Here is a 23,189-nt window from a genome sequence, read left to right as displayed (position 1 = left end):
AGGATAGATTCTTTGGCCCTATTTTGCTACCCTATTTATGCAGGAAAGCAAAACTCCTCAGAAGTTGAACCGAGTTCAAGGGTACAGCCTGGATGAAGGAATTAAGTATTATAATAGCAGGCTATGCATTCCCAATGATGAGGGAACTAAGGGTCAAATTCTAAAAAAGCAGTAGGAATTTTCTTAGATCTCAGCATAGCTTACCACCCCGAGACCGATGGTCAAATAGGAAGGGTGAACCAAGTAATCGAACCCAAGGGCAGATGGAACTCCAACCTAAAGAAATCCTTGATGTTTGAGAGAAGGTTCTCAGGAACAGAATTATAAGAGAATTATTAGTCAAATGGAAGTTCTATCCTTTTGAAGACACCACCTGGGAGAGAAAGAAGCCGAACTGATGCGGGATTACCCCCAGTTTGCGAGATGAGTACATCTCGCGTTTTTCAAGTGGGAGAGAATGTAAGATTCCTCCCCATCCACTCAAGATGTCCAATTTCTTGATGCAGCATGTTTTGGTTGCAAAAGGAGTGTGGAACATTGTGCAGGGTATGGATGTACGTCCAGGTTTTGTGGATGTAGGATCTGTTGAGGATGTTGCAGGTTCTAGCAGCTCGACTGTTGCTGCTATTTTACCCACTGCTGATGAACAAGCTCGTTGGGATGGTAAAGATGCGCAGGCTCATGCCTTGATTGCACTTTCTGTCAAACGTAACATCACCCCACATATTCTTCAGCTAAAACAGCAAAACAGGCTTGGGATATTCTAGATGGTTTGTATGCAGGTCTAACGAGGCAAAAATCTCTTACCTGCGTAAAGAGCTAGAATTGAAGATTATGCAAGAAGATGATGACATGAATGTTTTTCTTGCTGAGATTAAAGATCTCAAAGAACAGTTGATTTTTGCAGGTGAGATTATTCCTGATCATTCTCTTGTGCAAACTGTTCTTGATGCTTTATCTGAGACATATCAGACTTTTGCTTCCACGTGGAGACTTCTTATTGAGGACAGACTTGATGCTGTCAAGTATGATACTTTAGTCAACAAGCTCTTGCAAGAAGCGCAATCCAAGCAAAATAGGGCCAGGCAGCGTGCAGTTGATCAAGCATTTATTGCTGCCCAGCAGCAGAGAAGAAGTGGTAAGGCAGCCCCTTCCACTGTTTCTTCTCCTATTAGTAGGTCTGCAACTTCTTCTCCTTCCACAAAAGTAGCAACAATAAGTCTGAGAAGGCTCTTGATAAAGGCAAGAAAAAGACCAGGTGTAACTATTGTAAGGCAAATGATCATGTCATTAAGAATTGCCCTAAGCTAAAGGCTAAAGAGGCAAAGAAGAAAGAGTCAAATGCAGCCACAATAGCGGATGCTTCTATAAATGCAGATTCTACAAATGTTGTGCAGGATACAGAATGGGCGTTTAGCGTGTATTGCCAGAATGACCCATCTTTACATGATGCATGTTTGGCAGTTTCTGTTGACTCTAATGTATGGTATTTTGACAATGATGCTACAAAGCACATTACCTCACATCATGATATGTTCACTTGTCTTGAGGCTGTCTCTAATGGGAATACTGTCACATGTGCCAATAATGCTTCTTACCCAGTGAAGAGCGTTGGTAAAATTATGCTTACTACTGTAAATGGCAGCGCTTTCACACTTTCAGATGCTTTGTATGTGCCAGGGATAAAGAAGAATCTATTGTCTGTCCCTGCGCTTGCTAGACTTGGATTTGTAGTCAAATTTGTGGATGACAGATGTACTGTTTATGATTTGACTTCTGGTGATACGATTATTGCATCTGGCACCTTGTTTCGTGGGCTGTATAGGCTCAATTCTTATGACAAGTGTGTGGAAGATTTAGCAAATGCAGTTTCTGATGAAAAGGCAGTTTTAGATGCAAAACTATGGCATGCTCGTTTTGGTCATCTGAACTTTGCTAGTTTGCTACGTTTGTAGAAATTTGATATGGTTGCTTCATTGCCCCCTCTTGAGGCACCATTGAAACATGTTTGTGAAGGCTGTATTTTGGGCAAAATGCAGCGTTCTGCGTTTCCAAAGGATGGTTCTGTGCGGGCCACTCGCAAATTGCAACTTGTACATAGTGATGTATGTGGGCCTATGCAAACTCCGTCATTAAACACTTGTACTTCATGACTTTCATTGATGATTACTCAAGGCATGCATGGGTATATCCACTGAAGGCAAAGTCCGAAGTGTTTTTGTGCTTCAAACAGTTTTTTCTTATGGTTAAAAATGTATCCAATTGTACTGTGGGCACCCTCCGTTCTGATCGAGGGGGGGAGTACTTGTCTAAAGAGTTTGATGCATTTCTAGCTAGTCGTGGGATAAAACACCAATGTACAGTGCCGTATACCCCTCAGCAAAATGGTGTTGCTGAGAGGAAAAACAGGTCACTTATGGAGATGGCATGATGGTTAAGAGCCAAGCTTTGCCACATGCTTTTTGGCTTGAGGCTGTCATGTGTGCTGCATATGTACTCAATAGGTGTCCCACTAAGGCCTTGCAGTCTATTACTCCATACAAAGCTTGGCATGGCAGGAAGCCTTCTATTGGTCACTTGCATGTCTTTGGTTGCTTGGCCTATGCTTTAGTGCCTGTGCAACAACGCAGAAAATTGGATGATAAGGCTGTCAAATGCATTTTTTGTTGGTTACAGTGCTGAGAGCAAGGGTTACAGACAATCAAAGCGTATCTTGATTAGTAGAGATGTTGTTTTTGTGGAAGATGCTGTGCAGTCTTTGTTATCATGTACCAAAGAGACAGGTGTGAGCTCACGGGATGTATTCGATACATTGTTGCCTCTATTTACAGGTGGGAATTTAAATGTAAGTCCTAATGAGGCAAATATTCAGCCTATGCAGATTTCAAATGACATCATAGATCAGCCTATTTTTGATGCAGATTTACAGGATGTAATTTCTGAGAATAGGGTTGAAAATGAGCAGGCTAGAAATATGCCTAAATGGCTGGTGCAAACCTTGCGTGATAGTAAAATTGATGCACCTATATCTAGTCGTACTCGTTCAGGTTTTCAGCATGCCTCTTATGCATCAGATTGTTATGCTTTGGCTGTGTCTAGTATGTGTGAAGAGGAAGAACCTCTTTCATTTGATGTGTCTAGTATGTGTGAAGAGGAAGAACCTCTTTCATTTGATGAGGCACAAAAATCAGAAAATTGGTCGGCTGCAATTCAAATTGAATATGATGCTATAATGAAAAATGGTACATGGTCTTTATGTGATTTGCCTATTGGTAAAAAGGCCATTGGATGTAAGTGGGTTTTTAAGTTGAAACGAAAGCCAGATGGTAGTGTTGATCGCTATAAGGCTAGACTTGTTGCAAAGGGTTATGCTCAAGAAAAGGGCATTGATTTTGATGAGACCTTTGCTCCCACTTGTCGTATGACTACCATTCGTAGCATTTGTGCATTGGCAGCTCATAATGGTTGGAATGTACATCAATTGGACATAAAGACTACGTTCTTGAATGGAGATTTGCATGAGGAGGTGTATGTACCGCAGCCTCATGGTTTTGTTCAAAAAGGACAGGAAAACAAAGTGTGCAGGTTGAAAAAGGCTTTATATGGTTTAAAGCAAGCTCCACGAGCTTGGTATGAAAAGATACATGCATATTTGACTGCACATGGTTTTCAGAATAGTCCAACAGAAAGCACTTTATATGTTAAATGTGTGGATGATGTACATCTAATCATTGCTCTCTATGTCGATGACATGCTGCTCACAGGACCAAATGAAAGTCATATTGTTGATTTTAAGGCTGATTTGAATGCCTCTTTTGAGATGTCAGATTTGGGGCATTTGCATCATTATTTGGGGATACAATTTAAGCAGTGTGATGGAGGTATTGCTTTGTGTTAGACAAAGTATATTGAGACATTGTTGCGGAGATTTGGCCTTGAAGACTGCAAGCCTATTGCTACTCCAATGGAGACAGGTTTGAAGTTGAGTCTTCATGATGCTGGAGATCACTTTGATGTCACACTCTATGAGACAGCTGTTGGTTGCCTCATTTATGTATGCATTACGAGGCCGGACATTCAGTTTGCAGTCTCACAGGTGAGCAGGTTTATGCATAGCCCAGGGTCTCAGCATTGGAAGGCAGTTAAACGCATCTTTCGCTACTTGAGTGGCACCATACATCTTGGGTTGTTTTATCCCAAGGGGGGATCGTTGCCGCCAGATTTACATGCTTTTTCGGACTCAGATTGGGTTGGTTGCTATGACACAAGAGTGTCCACAAGTGGTTTTTGTTTCATGCTCGGTAGCTCATGCATATCTTGGTTGAGCAAGAAGCAACCTACTGTGGCCACTTCTAGTTGTGAAGCTGAGTACAGGGCAGCTTTCACAGCTACGGTTGAGTGTGTGTAGCTCAGATGGCTTATGGCTGACTTGGGTGTTGGACAGGAGTCTGCCACCTCTATCTTCACTGACAGTCAAAGCGCATTGGCAGTTGCGAGAAACCCAGTTTTTCATGCTCGCACAAAGCACATTGAGGTGCATTATCACTATGTCAAGGAGAGACTCTCAGCAGGAGAGATCAGCTTGGCCTATGTGCCAACACAGGACAACCTCCCCGATCTTTTCACAAAGGCGCTTCCTTGTGAGAAGTTTGAAGCTTTCCGCAAAGCTTTGGGCTTGCTCTCCTTTGTGGATTGATCTACTTTGGGCATGGCACTCCCCTATACATGAGTGCCAGCTCTCGTTCACACCATCACTCCCAGGGGGGATTTGTTGCCATATATATAGGCAGTGATGTGTGTGAACACACTTAGGACCGCCGGGGCACTTTTTCCCTCTTTGGGAGGTTTTTTTCCCTGGCTTGTATATGCGCCCATCACTCTAGGGCTAACTCATCTTTTGTACATTGACACAATCTAATACATTTTGTGTTGTGTGCAATCTTGCTTCTTCTTCTTTTGTGTTGTGTCAGATTTGGGGCATTTGCATCATTATTTGGGGATACAATTTAAGCAGTGTGATGGAGGTATTGCTTTGTGTCACACAAAGTACATTGAGACATTGTTGCGAAGATTTGGCCTTGAAGACTGCAAGCCTATTGCTACTCCAATGGAGACAGGTTTGAAGTTGAGTCTTCATGATGTCACACTCTATCAGACAGCTGTTGGTTGCCTCATTTATGTATGCATTACGAGGCCAGACATTCAGTTTACAGTCTCACAGGTGAGCAGGTTTATGCATAGCCCAGGGTCTCAGCATTGGAAGGCAGTTAAACGCATCTTTCGCTACTTGAGTGGTGTGAGGTGAAAAAAAGAAAGAAAGACCTACCTCTATAGCCCTTCCACCTCGCAAACTTGGAATAACACACACGAACGGGGGCACCACCAGCCACCGGCTGGAACAATTCTCGCACTTCACCACCCAACCCACGCCAGACAGACAGCCCAAAAACAGGGGCACCATAAACCAAGACAAACACCCAGCTTTATATTCCCAGATAAAAAGATTTCATACAAGCTTCTCCCGACACAGAAGCCTTACTCACACAACTCACAAACACAACACTCAGGCCTGTCAGCCGAGGATACACCACATCCCTGATCACCACGAAATCCACTCGCCTGCTTGCTGTACCAATCACACCAGAATGAACCCGGCCACTCTCACTCCAGAAGGCGCCCACACCAGCTAACCCTCGAGTCCTCTGTAGCCCATCACTTCTGCATGTGTCGTCAGCAGAAGCTCGACCATCATCTCTCTCTCTCTCTCTGTGCTGATCCTCTGTCAGCCTCGCAACAAACCCAGGCAGCTTATCTGCCCTGCTACCGGCCCACCACCAAGCAGCAACACCAACCTCTCTCTGTTTCACTGGGCACCCACTCTGTCCACTGTCCTGTCTTCTAGGCGGCCCACACCAGCCTACCTGTCACTTGGAGCTTATCTGCTCCCCTTCTGTCCTCGCTAGCAGCTCCCTTTGATGCCAGCACCCGTTTCTTTCCCACAGGCAGCGCCCCACCAGCCTCTGCCTTCTCCAGCACACATGTTCTCCACGCTTGCCTTCAGCACCTCTCTTCCACTAAAGCCCACACTTTTACACTAGCTGCCTCTTAGTAAATCTGTCCAACACCCGCCGGTGCTTCAGCCACGCCACTGCGCTCACCTGGCTGCGCTCCACTCTGCAAACCTTCACTTGCAACCCCGAGCCCCCCTCTTGAATAACACGGCGACTGCAGCAGCCTCCTCATCATTGTCAGCCGTCACACCAAACACCTACCCGTCCAACCTTCTCGCTAGTAGCCAGAGGCGACTTCCCCAGCCTACTCCTCTGCTGCGCATTCCATTTCAAAGGCGGCCCTCTTCTTTGTGTGTGGTTGCGCCCTCTCACCCGCTCTCCAAGCTTCGGGCTCTTCCTTTTTGCCTGCCGAACCCAGCTGGTGGCCTTGCTCCTTCGAGGCATAAACGGCGACCCCCTCTGCAAGTCGTCAGCCCATCAGCAACCTCCATGTCTTTCTTGTGGTGAACCTGCCACCACTGGCCATCAGCAGAGCTGCACGCTGGTCCTCTCTGTTGCCTTATGCGTCTGCGCTCCACCTCAAAAAAACGGCCTCCCAGCAAGGTTACCTCACCATGCTTCTTCTCTGTGCTGCAGCTGTTTCCCTTGGCTCTATCCACTCACGAGAGCCGGCTGTCCTGTCTTTTTTCCATAGGCGGCCTCTACACCAGCCTTCCAACTCACCAGCTTCGCCACCTTTCTAGAACAGGCGCTGGCAGCATCATTAACCTCCACGTAGCTTTTTTATTAATGGCCATATTTACTATTATTTATTTTATTTAATGCCTGGGAGATGGCCATCCAATTATGCTTCTTTTCATACCATGTCAAGGCACATTGGCCACATCATCAATTGCTTGCCGGTTTCCACACATTCAAACCCAGCCTTCCAGTGCCCATGCTTCCATACCTTCAACACAATCCACTTATCCGTGGGGACGCGTACACATATCTGGCCATCGAAGAGCTGATATCAACTCAAGCTGACCATGTTCCAGACCGGCCTCAAAACAAAACCATCCACAAAATTACTCTGCCAATGCATTCACAGGCAAAACCTTCACACACGCCACGCATCCATATATACACGGACCCAAAAGACCTCTCAGAAAAACGCCTGACATACTTTGCCACCCCCCCATCTGCTAGAGCATTCATGCTCAGCAGCATTCAGACAATTTCAGTAGTCATCCACCAGGATCAAAAGGAAACAGCAACTCACCATCCCATTCCCCAGCATCCCTCAAACACCATGGCTGCATCACTGCACACCAAACATCAACCACGCGCATCACCAAATCATCCATGTCCACTTCACCCACACCAAACCTCTTCGTCTTCAAAACCTGTGGCATCCCAGCATTTAGCATCCAATCCATCAACACCTGTGAAGGCCAGGTTTCAGCATCTTGACCTTTCTGCACATCAAAATCCACATCTTCTCCATCAGCAGCATCCACAAGCACTTCCAGCTCCACTGGTTCAGGCTTCCCTTCACAATCATACAGCTCAACTGGTTCAAAACCCTTGTTATCCATGCACTTTGCCTTCAGCATTTCAGCAATACGTAAAGTAGCCTTAGCTACACTCTCAGCCATATCTGCATCCATCTCTATCTCTGGCTCTTGCTCATCAAGGCTAGCAACTTCCCAGATATCATCCTCAGGCACAATACTCTCCTCACAACGCTCTTCATCAGCCAAATCCACATGCATACCTTCTTCAGTGTTGCCAACCCCCCTGGTATCATCGTCCAAAGACTCCCCAGCACCTAATGGAACAAAATCTATCTCATCCATCGCAGGTACCATACCATCATCCAGCTGTCCCAGAAAATCCATAATGATAGGATCTTCCTCCACGCTCTCCACATCTGCATCACAAACCATCTTCACTTCATCAGAAGTCTCTACCCCATCCTCCTCCCTTGTAGAATCTGACAAAGAATCTTCCTCAGAGCATCCTGTATCCAGCTCCTCTTCCTTCTTATCATCAGCAGCCAATCCCAAGACATCATCCTCTTTGCTTCCATGTGCATGCATGTCATCCAGATCACTGTCATGTACAACCACCACGTCCCCATCCCCCAAAGAAGAATCCACTGGCAACTTCTCATCTTCACTTTGTTCCTTCACCTGCTCTTCATCCACCTGCACATGCTTTTTAAACTTTGGAAAAAAATCAGAAGGCATATAAAACATCCCCCTCCGTACCTGTACTGGCCTTTGAGGCTCCTGTCTAATCAAACCTTGCATAGGACTCTTACCCACCTCAACCAAATTAACCTGTATATCCCTTGCAGCAGACACAACACCTTCATAGGGATAAATACCCATTTCCATCTGCTTCAAAACCTTGCCTTCCTTTTCCCTAGCAACCCTAACAGCATCATCAAATGACTTGGGATTCTTCAACTCAACTCTGACCCTCAAATGGGGTAGCAAACCATCAATAAACAAGCTCTTCTTCAAAAACATTGGAGGAACTTCCTGCTTCAATGTCATACACCACTTACTCCACAGACATGTAAATACCTTCACAAAATCGTCCAGTGATTGCCCATGTACCTGCTTCAAGAGACTCAACTCCTGCCAAAGCACACTAGGATCCTCCACTTGCTGAAAACGCTCCAAAAGACTTTCCTTCAACCTGTCCAAGGTCAAAACACCAGCATCCTGTGCTTCAAAACCCTTCAGCCAGCTTCGGGCATCTCCCTTCAAGAAAATCCTTATCAGCTTCAGAACCTGCTCTTCATCCGTCACATGATTGCTAATGCATGCCAACTCCATCTGCTCCAAAAAGTCAACCACATCTTCACCCTTCCTGCCATGAAATTTCGGATAGGACCACATCATGACAACCTATACCAATCCCTGAGCTCTCCTCAGTGGAACACACGCCCTTCTAGGCAAAGAACAACACCAGAGCTACTCCTCAGTGGGACAATCCTTGAGCAATCCTCAGTGGGGGCACCAGAAGGATGTGAGGTGAAAAAAAGAAAGAAAGACCTGCCTCTATAGCCCTTCCACCTCGCAAACTTGGAATAACACACACGAACGGGGGCACCACCAGCCACCGGCTGGAACAATTCTCGCACTTCACCACCCAACCCACGCCAGACAGACAGCCCAAAAACAGGGGCACCATAAACCAAGACAAACACCTAGCTTTATATTCCCAGATCAAAACATTTCATACAAGCTTCTCCCGACACAGAAGCCTTACTCACACAACTCACAAACACAACACTCAGGCCTGTCAGCCGAGGATACACCACATCCCTGATCACCACGAAATCCACTCGCCTGCTTGCTGTACCAATCACACCAGAATGAACCCGGCCACTCTCACTCCAGAAGGTGCCCACACCAGCTAACCCTCGAGTCCTCTGCAGCCCATCACTTCTGCATGTGTCGTCAGCAGCAGCTCGACCATCATCTCTCTCTCTCTCTCTGTGCTGATCCTCTGTCAGCCTCGCAACAAACCCAGGCAGCTTATCTGCCCTGCTACCGGCCCACCACCAAGCAGCAACACCAACCTCTCTCTGTTTCACTGGGCACCCACTCTGTCCACTGTCCTGTCTTCTAGGCGGCCCACACCAGCCTACCTGTCACTTGGAGCTTATCTGCTCCCCTTCTGTCCTCGCTAGCAGCTCCCTTTGATGCCAGCACCCGTTTCTTTCCCACAGGCAGCGCCCCACCAGCCTCTGCCTTCTCCAGCACACATGTTCTCCACGCTTGCCTTCAGCACCTCTCTTCCACTAAAGCCCACACTTTTACACTAGCCGCCTCTTAGTAAATCTGTCCCACACCCGCCGGTGCTTCAGCCACGCCACTGCGCTCACCTGGCTGCGCTCCACTCTGCAAACCTTCACTTGCAACCCCGAGCCCCCCTCTTGAATAACACGGTGACTGCAGCAGCCTCCTCATCATTGTCAGCCGTCACACCAAACACCTACCCGTCCAACCTTCTCGCTAGTAGCCAGAGGCGACTTCCCCAGCCTGCTCCTCTGCTGCGCATTCCATTTCAAAGGCGGCCCTCTTCTTCGTGTGTGGCTGCGCCCTCTCACCCGCTCTCCAAGCTTCGGGCTCTTCCTTTTTGCCTGCCGAACCCAGCTGGTGGCCTTGCTCCTTCGAGGCATAAACGGCGACCCCCTCTGCAAGTCGTCAGCCCATCAGCAACCTCCATGTCTTTCTTGTGGCGAACCTGCCACCACTGGCCATCAGCAGAGCTGCACGCTGGTCCTCTCTGTTGCCTTATGCGTCTGCGCTCCACCTCAAAAAAACGGCCTCCCAGCAAGGTTACCTCACCATGCTTCTTCTCTGTGCTGCAGCTGTTTCCCTTGGCTCTATCCACTCACGAGAGCCGGCTGTCCTGTCTTTTTTCCATAGGCGGCCTCTACACCAGCCTTCCAACTCACCAGCTTCGCCACCTTTCTAGAATAGGCGCTGGCAGCATCATTAACCTCCACGTAGCTTTTTTATTAATGGCCATATTTACTATTATTTATTTTATTTAATGCCTGGGAGATGGCCATCCAATTATGCTTCTTTTCATACCATGTCAAGGCACATTGGCCACATCATCAATTGCTTGCCGGTTTCCACACATTCAAACCCAGCCTTCCAGTGCCCATGCTTCCATACCTTCAACACAATCCACTTATCCGTGGGGACGCGTACACATATCTGGCCATCGAAGAGCTGATATCAACTCAAGCTGACCATGTTCCAGACCGGCCTCAAAACAAAACCATCCACAAAATTACTCTGCCAATGCATTCACAGGCAAAACCTTCACACACGCCACGCATCCATATATACACGGACCCAAAAGACCTCTCAGAAAAACGCCTGACATACTTTGCCACCCCCCCATCTGCTAGAGCATTCATGCTCAGCAGCATTCAGACAATTTCAGTAGTCATCCACCAGGATCAAAAGGAAACAGCAACTCACCATCCCATTCCCTAGCATCCCTCAAACACCATGGCTGCATCACTGCACACCAACATCAACCACGCGCATCACCAAATCATCCATGTCCACTTCACCCACACCAAACCTCTTCGTCTTCAAAACCTGTGGCATCCCAGCATTTAGCATCCAATCCATCAACACCTGTGAAGGCCAGGTTTCAGCATCTTGACCTTTCTGCACATCAAAATCCACATCTTCTCCATCAGCAGCATCCACAAGCACTTCCAGCTCCACTGGTTCAGGCTTCCCTTCACAATCATACAGCTCAACTGGTTCAAAACCCTTGTTATCCATGCACTTTGCCTTCAACATTTCAGCAATACGTAAAGTAGCCTTAGCTACACTCTCAGCCATATCTGCATCCATCTCTATCTCTGGCTCTTGCTCATCAAGGCTAGCAACTTCCCAGATATCATCCTCAGGCACAATACTCTCCTCACAACGCTCTTCATCAGCCAAATCCACATGCATACCTTCTTCAGTGTTGCCAACCCCCCTGGTATCATCGTCCAAAGACTCCCCAGCACCTAATGGAACAAAATCTATCTCATCCATCGCAGGTACCATACCATCATCCAGCTGTCCCAGAAAATCCATAATGATAGGATCTTCCTCCACGCTCTCCACATCTGCATCACAAACCATCTTCACTTCATCAGAAGTCTCTACCCCATCCTCCTCCCTTGTAGAATCTGACAAAGAATCTTCCTCAGAGCATCCTGTATCCAGCTCCTCTTCCTTCTTATCATCAGCAGCCAATCCCAAGACATCATCCTCTTTGCTTCCATGTGCATGCATGTCATCCAGATCACTGTCATGTACAACCACCACGTCCCCATCCAAAGAAGAATCCACTGGCAACTTCTCATCTTCACTTTGTTCCTTCACCTGCTCTTCATCCACCTGCACATGCTTTTTAAACTTTGGAAAAAAATCAGAAGGCATATAAAACATCCCCCTCCGTACCTGTACTGGCCTTTGAGGCTCCTGTCTAATCAAACCTTGCATAGGACTCTTACCCACCTCAACCAAATTAACCTGTATATCCCTTGCAGCAGACACAACACCTTCATAGGGATAAATACCCATTTCCATCTGCTTCAAAACCTTGCCTTCCTTTTCCCTAGCAACCCTAACAGCATCATCAAATGACTTGGGATTCTTCAACTCAACTCTGATTGCCCATGTACCTGCTTCAAGAGACTCAACTCCTGCCAAAGCACACTAGGATCCTCCACTTGCTGAAAACGCTCCAAAAGACTTTCCTTCAACCTGTCCAAGGTCAAAACACCAGCATCCTGTGCTTCAAAACCCTTCAGCCAGCTTCGGGCATCTCCCTTCAAGAAAATCCTTATCAGCTTCAGAACCTTCTCTTCATCCGTCACATGATTGCTAATGCATGCCAACTCCATCTGCTCCAAAAAGTCAACCACATCTTCACCCTTCCTGCCATGAAATTTCGGATAGGACCACATCATGACAACCTATACCAATCCCTGAGCTCTCCTCAGTGGAACACACGCCCTTCTAGGCAAAGAACAACACCAGAGCTACTCCTCAGTGGGACAATCCTTGAGCAATCCTCAGTGGGGGCACCAGAAGGATGTGAGGTGAAAAAAAGAAAGAAAGACCTGCCTCTATAGCCCTTCCACCTCGCAAACTTGGAATAACACACACGAACGGGGGCACCACCAGCCACCGGCTGGAACAATTCTCGCACTTCACCACCCAACCCACGCCAGACAGACAGCCCAAAAACAGGGGCACCATAAACCAAGACAAACACCTAGCTTTATATTCCCAGATCAAAACATTTCATACAAGCTTCTCCCGACACAGAAGCCTTACTCACACAACTCACAAACACAACACTCAGGCCTGTCAGCCGAGGATACACCACATCCCTGATCACCACGAAATCCACTCGCCTGCTTGCTGTACCAATCACACCAGAATGAACCCGGCCACTCTCACTCCAGAAGGCGCCCACACCAGCTAACCCTCGAGTCCTCTGCAGCCCATCACTTCTGCATGTGTCGTCAGCAGCAGCTCGACCATCATCTCTCTCTCTCTCTCTGTGCTGATCCTCTGTCAGCCTCGCAACAAACCCAGGCAGCTTATCTGCCCTGCTACCGGCCCACCACCAAGCAGCAACACCAACCTCTCTCTGTTTCACTGGGCACCCACTCTGTCCACTGTCCTGTCTTCTAGGCGGCCCACACCAGCTTACCTGTCACTTGGAGCTTATCTGCTCCCCTTCTGTCCTCGCTAGCAGCTCCCTTTGATGCCAGCAGCCGTTTCTTTCCCACAGGCAGCGCCCCACCAGCCTCTGCCTTCTCCAGCACACATGTTCTCCACGCTTGCCTTCAGCACCTCTCTTCCACTAAAGCCCACACTTTTACACTAGCCGCCTCTTAGTAAATCTGTCCCACACCCGCCGGTGCTTCAGCCACGCCACTGCGCTCACCTGGCTGCGCTCCACTCTGCAAACCTTCACTTGCAACCCCGAGCCCCCCTCTTGAATAACACGGTGACTGCAGCAGCCTCCTCATCATTGTCAGCCGTCACACCAAACACCTACCCGTCCAACCTTCTCGCTAGTAGCCAGAGGCGACTTCCCCAGCCTGCTCCTCTGCTGCGCATTCCATTTCAAAGGCGGCCCTCTTCTTCGTGTGTGGCTGCGCCCTCTCACCCGCTCTCCAAGCTTCGGGCTCTTCCTTTTTGCCTACCGAACCCAGCTGGTGGCCTTGCTCCTTCGAGGCATAAACGGCGACCCCCTCTGCAAGTCGTCAGCCCATCAGCAACCTCCATGTCTTTCTTGTGGCGAACCTGCCACCACTGGCCATCAGCAGAGCTGCACGCTGGTCCTCTCTGTCGCCTTATGCGTCTGCGCTCCACCTCAAAAAAACGGCCTCCCAGCAAGGTTACCTCACCATGCTTCTTCTCTGTGCTGCAGCTGTTTCCCTTGGCTCTATCCACTCACGAGAGCCGGCTGTCCTGTCTTTTTTCCATAGGCGGCCTCTACACCAGCCTTCCAACTCACCAGCTTCGCCACCTTTCTAGAACAGGCGCTGGCAGCATCATTAACCTCCACGTAGCTTTTTTATTAATGGCCATATTTACTATTATTTATTTTATTTAATGCCTGGGAGATGGCCATCCAATTATGCTTCTTTTCATACCATGTCAAGGCACATTGGCCACATCATCAATTGCTTTCCGGTTTCCACACATTCAAACCCAGCCTTCCAGTGCCCATGCTTCCATACCTTCAACACAATCCACTTATCCGTGGGGACGCGTACACATATCTGGCCATCGAAGAGCTGATATCAACTCAAGCTGACCATGTTCCAGACCGGCCTCAAAACAAAACCATCCACAAAATTACTCTGCCAATGCATTCACAGGCAAAACCTTCACACACGCCACGCATCCATATATACACGGACCCAAAAGACCTCTCAAAAAAACGCCTGACAAGTGGCACCATACATCTTGGGTTGTTTTATCCTAAGGGGGGATCGTTGCTGCCAGATTTACATGCTTTTTCGGACTCAGATTGGGCTGGTTGCTATGACACAAGAGTGTCCACAAGTGGTCTTTGTTTCATGCTCGGTAGCTCATGCATATCTTGGTTGAGCAAGAAGCAACCTACTGTGGCCACTTCTAGTTGTGAAGCTGAGTATAGGGTAGCTTTCACAGCTACGGTTGAGTGTGTGTGGCTCAGACGGCTTATGGCTGACTTGGGTGTTGGACAGGAGTCTGCCACCTCTATCTTCACTGACAGTCAGAGTGCATTGGCAGTTGCGAGAAACCCAGTTTTTCATGCTCGCACAAAGCACATTGAGGTGCATTATCACTATGTCAGGGAGAGACTCTCAGCAGGAGAGATCAGCTTGGCCTATGTGCCAACACAGGACAACCTCGCCGATCTTTTCACAAAGGCACTTCCTCGTGAGAAGTTCGAAGCTTTCCGCAAAGCTTTCGGCTTGCTCCCCTTTGTGGACTGATCTACTTCGGGCATGGCACTCCCCTATACATGAGTGCCAGCTCTCGTTCACACCATCACTCCCAGGGGTTTTGATCTCGATAGATTTCTTGAATTTTCTTTTTACAATTCGTGTGAATATAAAATGATAGAAATTTCTCTCTTAGAGTATCTAATTATTCATTTATCAAATACTCATAGAATTTAAACATAGAATTTAAGAGAATTCTAATTTTGATATAAAAATTCTTTATGCATCTATTTATGCATAAAAATCATCTTCAATGGAAATAACACTTATATATCAAAAAAATCATTTTATGCATCTATTTTTGCATAAAATCAAATTTAATATGAATAACACTTTCAAAATAAAAAGAATTTCTTTATGCATCTATTTATGCATAAAATTTAATTTTTATAAGAATAACACTTTTATAATAAAAAAATTCCTTTATGCATTTGTCTATGCATAGAAATCAATTTTAATAAGAATAACACTTTTATAATAAAAAATTCCTTTATGCATCTTTCTATGCATAAAAATCAATTTTAATAAGAATAACACTTTTATAATAAAAAAGTTCCATTATGTGTCTGAGAATAACACTTTTATAATAAAAAAATCTCCTTTATACATCTTTCATAGAAATCAAATTTAATAAGAACAACACTTTTATAATAAAAAAATTTCCTTTATGAATCTTTCTATGCATAGAAATCAAATTTAATAAGAATAACACTTTTGTAATAAAAAATTCCTTTATGCATCTTTCTATGCATAGAATTCAATTTTAATAAGAATAACACTTTTATAGTAAAAAAAATTCCATTATGCATCTTTCTATGCATAGAAATCAATTTTAATAAGAATAACACTTTTGTAATAAAACAATTTCCTTTATGCATCTTTCTATGCATAGAAATCAAATTTAATAAGAATAACACTTTTATAATAAAAATAATTTTCTTTATGCATCTTTCTATGCATAGAAATCAAATTTAATAAGAATAACACTTTTGTAATAAAAAATTCCTTTATGCGTCTTTCTATGCATAGAAATCAATTTTAATAAGAATAACACTTTTATAATAAACAAATTCCATCTTTCTATGCCTAGAAATCAATTTTAATAAGAATAACACTTTTGTATGCATCTTCGTATGCATAGAAATCAAATTTAATAGTTAATATCTGTGATATCCATGCATATTCATAGTTGAATATGTACATGGAGTAATTAGAATATTTCTTTTAGATGCAAAATTGGTGGGAATTACTCTTTTGGAATACCATAAAAACAAACTTTCTTTTTCACAAAATTCTAGAAAATTTTGCCATAACCTCTTTTGTATGGCTGACCATTTCTCATTTTTATCTTTCTTCACTTAACTTAATTAACCCAATTTAGAATTATAGAACTCTAATCTATATAATTTTCTAAATTCAAGAGAGTAAACAATAAGGAGTTTAATTAATCACTTTGACCATTTCTTATTTTTATCTCTCTTCACTTAACTTAATCAACCCAATTTAGAATTATAGAACTCTAATCTACATAATTTTCTAAATTCAAGAGAGTAAACAATAAGAAGAGTTTAATTAATCACTTAGTTAATCTTTCTAGGATTAAGAAAGGTTGGAATGTAAAGAAGAGAAGGGGGTGGCCTTTTCATCAAAGACATAGCATTTGAATTTAATTCAGTCATTTGCAAAACATAAAAATCAAGAAAACCATAGATTTTTCATTAAAATTCGTAAATAAAGTAAGAAAATTAACTTACATGGAGCTTGTAAACTCTCCTTTGGCTTGAGAGATTGAGGATTCTACTTTTGGTTGAAGCAATAGTAGCCACCAATTCACTTTGGAGAGGATTAGGCCAAAAACAATTGAATTATTAAAAAAATTCAATGTAGATGGTTCCACGACAGGAGTAGAGTAACAGTGCATAAACACCATTAAGCTTTTACAAAGGGGGAGGCTTCTATTTATAGGAAAAAGTGAGCCTCTAACCAAGCAAACTGATTCTAGAATTTTCCAGATTAGTTTGGTCAATTTTTGACCATTTTTTGGTCAATTCAGCTTACTTTTTGGATCTAGATTTGAAACAGGAGAGAGGAGAGATGAAAATATCTCATTTTATTGATTAAAAATGAGGGGGTAATGATGAGAAAAAGGCGCCTAATTCATGAGGGGAGATCCCCACAATGAGGTGTCAAAATTCAAATTTTTAATTCTTTTCTTTGGTCCTTAGTCCACTCTTCATCTTATGTGAGCATTTACTCATTTTTGGCGGGGTTTTTCTTTTATTCTTCAATTTATCTCCTCCCTACATTTGGATTAATCTCATTTGCATGCTGTCAAACCTTACCAAGAGACTATAAAAGAGAATCTGTAAATGAGTGAGAAGCTGTGAAAAGGTGAGAGGTATCTACTGGGAGAGAATAAAGGGTAGCGTGAGAAGATTTAGGATGTGTGGAGATATTCTGGGAAGAGGTGGAGAGAATCAAGCAAAAGAGGTGGAGTGAATCAAGGAGAGATCAGTGGGATTAGATGCTTGGATGTAAACTCTATAAATTGAGGCATTGGCCTAATGAGAATTTGCTGGTTTTTGATTATCCAGGCCTACATTAAGCTATCAGCTAATCTCATCTTAATCATCATTCTAATCTCTTTGTTAATGATGTTGATTCTTGCATTTGATCCACCATAGCTCATCACATTGCTGCAAATTTAACAAAGACCTCAAATCAAAAGACTGTATGGAAGAGGAGGTGGAAGATTTGGGCCAAGGGGAGCTTGCTTCTACTACAATGGTCTAGGGAATAGACTAAATGACTGCCCCATATTTCCGCGCCAGTAGCATGAATTGCAAGAGGCAAGGCCGCAAAGGGAGACGTACCCAACAGAAGCTGATGGAGCTGTTAACATGGTAAAGGTGGACCATGGGGCAAGTAAAGAACAAGAAAATCCACTAGAGGGAATGACTGTGACAAGATCACAAGGAATTTTCAAGACGCTGACATGCAAGAATTCCAAGCCAGAAATAGAAACAAAAGCCAGAATAGTGGGTGGGGCAACAGAAAGTCCGCGAGCAAATCACCAAGTTGGTGTAGAGTGCATAAGGGATGGTGCGCACAATGCAGGAAAGCCCGATCCTAGGAGAGAATTATGAGGAGAATCTGGATAGGATAAACATGGTCAAGAAAAGGGAAGAAATTGCACCAGGAATGTAAGATTCCTCCTTAGCCTGAATAATGATTAAGCTTTTACCTCAATCCCCTGTAATTATTCCCTATTTCAAAATGCAAGAAAATATTATTTTTCCTTGTTTTTTCCTAGAGAGAAGAAAAATTCTAGAGAGAGATAATTCAATATTGAGATATTTTTAGACATTAAAATTCTCCTAATATCTAAAATATATTTCCTTGAAACTAAAAATCAAAAAAAATTCTCCAATGTACATTAGGAATCAATTAAAAATGATATAAGGGACCTTAGCTTAAGGGTCTAGATTTTCAGAAATTTTCGGATTATGGTCCAATTAAGGTTTCTATGGGCCAATAGGATTAATCCAAGTGTTGGGATGAGATAAATCCAATTAATAAAAGAAAATACCTAAAATGAGTAAATGCTCACATGAGATGAAGAGTTGACTGAGTACAAGGTTTATTAGTTAAAAATTAAGAGATATTACTTAAAAAAAGATATTTTAGAGTTCACTTAACTGATTTCTAAATTAGTTACAAATTCCAATGAGAAATAAATTAATCATTTATCTGAATACTTCGATCTCGATAGATTTCCTAGATTTTCTTTTTACAATCCGTGTGAATATAAAATGATAGAAATTTTCCTCTTAGAGTATGTAATTATTCTTTTATCAAATACTCATAGAATTTAAACATTGAATTTAAGAGAATTCTAATTTTGATATAAAAATTCTTAATCTATCTATTTATGCATAAAAATCAGCTTCAATGGAAATAACACTTTTATAAAAAAAAATCCTTTTATGCATCTATTTATGCATAAAATCAAATTTAATAGGAATAACACTTTATGCATCTTTTTATACATAAAAATCAATTTTTATAAGAATAACCCTTTTATAATGAAAAATTCCTTTATGCATCTTCCTATGCATGAAAATTAAATTTAATATGAATAACACTTTTGTAATAAAAAACAAATTCCTTTATGCATCTTTCTATGCATAAAAATTAAATTTAATAAGAATAACACTTTTGTAATTAACAAAACTCCTTTATGCATCTTTCTATAAGAAGAATTCAAACTTAATAACACTTTTATAATAAACTTTCCTTTATGCATCTTCCTATGCATAAAAATCAAATTTAATAGGAATAACACTTTTGTAATAAAAAAATTCCATTATGCATCTTTCTATGCATAGAAATCAAATTTAATAAGAATAACACTTTTATAATAATAAAAATTCCATTATGCATCTTTCTATGCATAGAAATCAAATTTAATAAGAATAACACTTTTATAATAATAAAAAATTCCATTATGCATCGTTCTATGCATAGAAATCAATTTTAATAAGAATAACACTTTTATAATAAAAAATTCCTTTATGCATCTTTCTATGCATAGAAATCAAATTTAATAAGAATAACACTTTTATAAATAAAAAATTCCATTATGCATCTTTCTATGCATAGAAATCAAATTTAATAATTAATATCAGTAATATCCATGCATATTCATAGGTGAATATGTACATGGAGTGATTGGAATATTTCTTTTAGATGCAAAAATGGTGGGAATTACTTTTTTGGAATAACATAAAAACAAACTTTCTTTTTCACTAAATTTTGGAAAATTTTGCCATAACCTCCTTTGTATGGTTGACCATTTCTCATTTTTATCTTTCTTCACTTAACTTAATTAACCCAATTTAGAATTATAGAACTCTAATCTACATAATTTTTTAAATTCAAGAGAGTAAACAATAAGAAGAGTTTAATTAATCACTTAGTTAATCTTTCTAGGATTAAGAAAGGTTGGAATGTAAATAAGAGAAGGGAGTGGCCTTTTCATCAAAGGCATAGCATTTGAATTTAATTCAATCATTTGCAAAACCATAGATTTTTCATTAAAATTCGTAAACAAAGTATGAAAAATTAGCTTACATGGAGCTTGTAAGCTCTCCTTTGGCTTGAGGAATTGAGGGTTCTACTCTTATTTTGAAGCAATAGTGGCCACCAATTCACTTATGAGAGGATTAGGTCCAAAACAATTGAATTATTAAAAAAATTTAATATAGATGGCTCAGGACAAGAGTAGAGTAATAGTGCATAAATAGCATTAAGATTTTACAAAGGGGGAGGCTTCTATTTATAGGAAAAAGTGAGCCTCTAACCAAGCAAACTGATTCTAGAATTTTCCAGATTAGTTTGGTCAACTTTTGACCATTTTTGGGTTAGTTCAGCTTACTTTTTGGATCTAGATTTGAAACAGGAGAGAGGAGAGATGAAAATATCTCATTTTATTGATTAAAAATTGGAGGTAATGATGAGAAAAAGGCACCTACTTCATGAGGGGAGATCCCCACACTGAGGTGTCAAAATTAAGTTTTTTAATTCTTTTCTTTGGTCCTTAGTCCACTCTTCAAGTCCACTCTTCATCTTATGTGAGCATTTACTCATTTTTGGGGGGGTTTTTCTTTTATTCTTCAATTTTTCTCCTCCCTACATTTGGATTAATCTTATTGGCATGTCAAACCTTTGTTTGGACCTTAATCCAAATTTTTTTGAAAATAGGGGCCCTTAGGCTAAGGTCTTTTGTGCACATTATAATTTATTTCTAATGCACCTTAGGAATTTTTTTTAAACTTTTGTTTCGGGGGCATTTATTTCAATAAGAAGGGATATTTTTCCATCCAAAGACATCTAAAAATTGAATTATCTCTCTCTAGAATATTTTCTCTCTCTAGGTCAAAATAGGTAGAAATAAGATCTTTTATTATTCTGAAAAGGGGATTGATTACAGGGGACGAAATTGGACATCTTGAGGGGCTGGGGAAGAATCTTACATTGACCAGCCTCGGTATGGTTAAAATGGTGTGCTTTTGGTATGATGGGCGAGGATCGACGAAGCGGTCCCTGATTGAAGTGCTAGGACACCTAAGTAGGATGCTAGAGGGTTCTGACCACGTGATGCACGGGCTCATGATTGCTAGGACACCCATGCATATGTCGAGGAAGATACGGATGAACCGAAAGAATGACTTTTGTGAATGGAATTTTGATATTGGATCTCGTTGGTTGACAAGCTGGTCTTCAACAGAGAGTCCAGATGATATATTTTGTAAAACAATGGACTCAATATTTTGGAGGATTATTATTAGTAATACTATGATTTCATTGAAAGATTGTTTTAAAGACAACCGAATATGTTAAAGTGGCAGTTTTATATTGGGTGTGTAAGTGGTATGACTATCTTGAATTTTGCTTGAAATGCCGGCTAGGGGACCTGGGAACTCTTTTTCTTGTTGGTACCCACGTAAAACAGAACTAAATTTTTATAAAGGAATCCCACCAATACAGTGGTTGGTGGGCAGTTGGCTAACCCATGGGCCGGTTGGGCTGGATCAGGGGATTTCTACGATACAAATAGGAATCCCACCAATACAATGGTTGGGCGGTTGGCTAACCCATGGGCTGGTTGCTTAGTTATGTTAGTTAGAATAAGTCCTAGGAAGACCCTTGTTCTGTGGGAGGAATTAGCAGCGGCTGTGCCTCTTTAAAGGAGGAAAAAAGCGACGATTCTATGGACTAAGTGCAAGTCTCTTCCTTGATTTGACCATGTGACTTTCGAAATCGGTCGGATCAATTTGGTTAGTTAAGACTTTGACTCGTTAGATCAATTCTCTCGTTAGATGATTTTCCTGGTGGAATCGCCCATGCCTTTCGGGCGAGGGAATCGCCCATGCCTTTTAAGCGAGGGAAGTTTTTCCAAGTTCGGTTTCTGAGGAACCACCGGATTAGTCTCTTGTCCAGATATCCGTGGGCGAGGCCCCAAGTGTGGATCCTTGATGCTGCTTCCACCGCCTGCGCCCTCGGAGGGGGCGGGGGTCTTATAGAAGGAAAAATGAATTCTTATTAGAAATTTATAATAAAAACTCAGAAAGAGCATTTACGTATTATTTCCCGATCTCACCCAGTCTCACAAGATATGACTTCCTTTGCCTTCGAGCATACTCTTCCGCTACAACTTAAACGAGCCGAGCCAGACTCGCAAGCCATTTTAAGGATTTATATTTCCCATATTCAGCGGAGAGATGGTAGCACATGTGGCACGTAGGGCAATATGTCCATGTCTCCTGCAATCAACGCATGATGCTGAGGGAGAATATCTCATTGGCCATGGTGCTGTTGAGGATAAAAGTGATTCATGGTGTTATTCTGTATCACCCCACGCCTTGAGATTTCAGACTTTCTTGCCATATCTATAGACTTCTTAGATGTTTATCCCAAGTAGTAAGATAGTAGCTCCTTTGGTAGTAAGGGAACATTTGTATTGGGGCATGTCTATAGCCCAGTATCGCCATCTTATACATTTCCCAAGGAGGTTTTGACTTTCTGGAGCCGAGATGCTCTATGTACATATTGCAACCTTTATATAAATAAAGAAATATTTTGTGAAAAATTCTCTATTATATAAGTGATATGACGAATCGAAGAAGCAAGATGTATTACTCGAATCATTTATCTTGTTTAAGCAATTATTTTTCGAACCTCTTAATAAGTCTTAGGATCTTGTTGATGAAATCAAAAATTAAAATTTAATAATGTATCATTTTTGGCAGATTCATGAGGTGAGCAAACTGGGCCGACAACTAAATCCTCTTACTGATGAGGAAGAGCTTGACCTCGACGTTCGCAAGGTTCTTCATAGAACTCAGCTAGGACCCTTCAAAGGTGAAGGGGAGAACTTGCGCGAGGCTGTGGAGAAGTGGGTTGAAGCCATGGAGGAATATTTTGATGTCATCGGATACAACGAGAGGAGTAAAATGGCTCTTGCTAGGCTAAAGATTGGGAAAACAGCCAGGGTGACATGGAAAAACCATTGCAACACCAACCATTTAGATAGGAATACCCAATCCTGGAATGATGTCAAAGTTTATCTAAGGAAG

Source organism: Cibotium barometz, chromosome 25 (genome assembly GCF_041138505.1).
Source record: "Cibotium barometz isolate CiBa-2024 chromosome 25, ASM4113850v1, whole genome shotgun sequence".
Classification (NCBI taxonomy): Eukaryota; Viridiplantae; Streptophyta; class Polypodiopsida; order Cyatheales; family Cibotiaceae; genus Cibotium; species Cibotium barometz.
The sequence above is the reverse complement of the archived record's forward strand: the minus strand, read 5'-3'. Positions refer to the sequence as shown.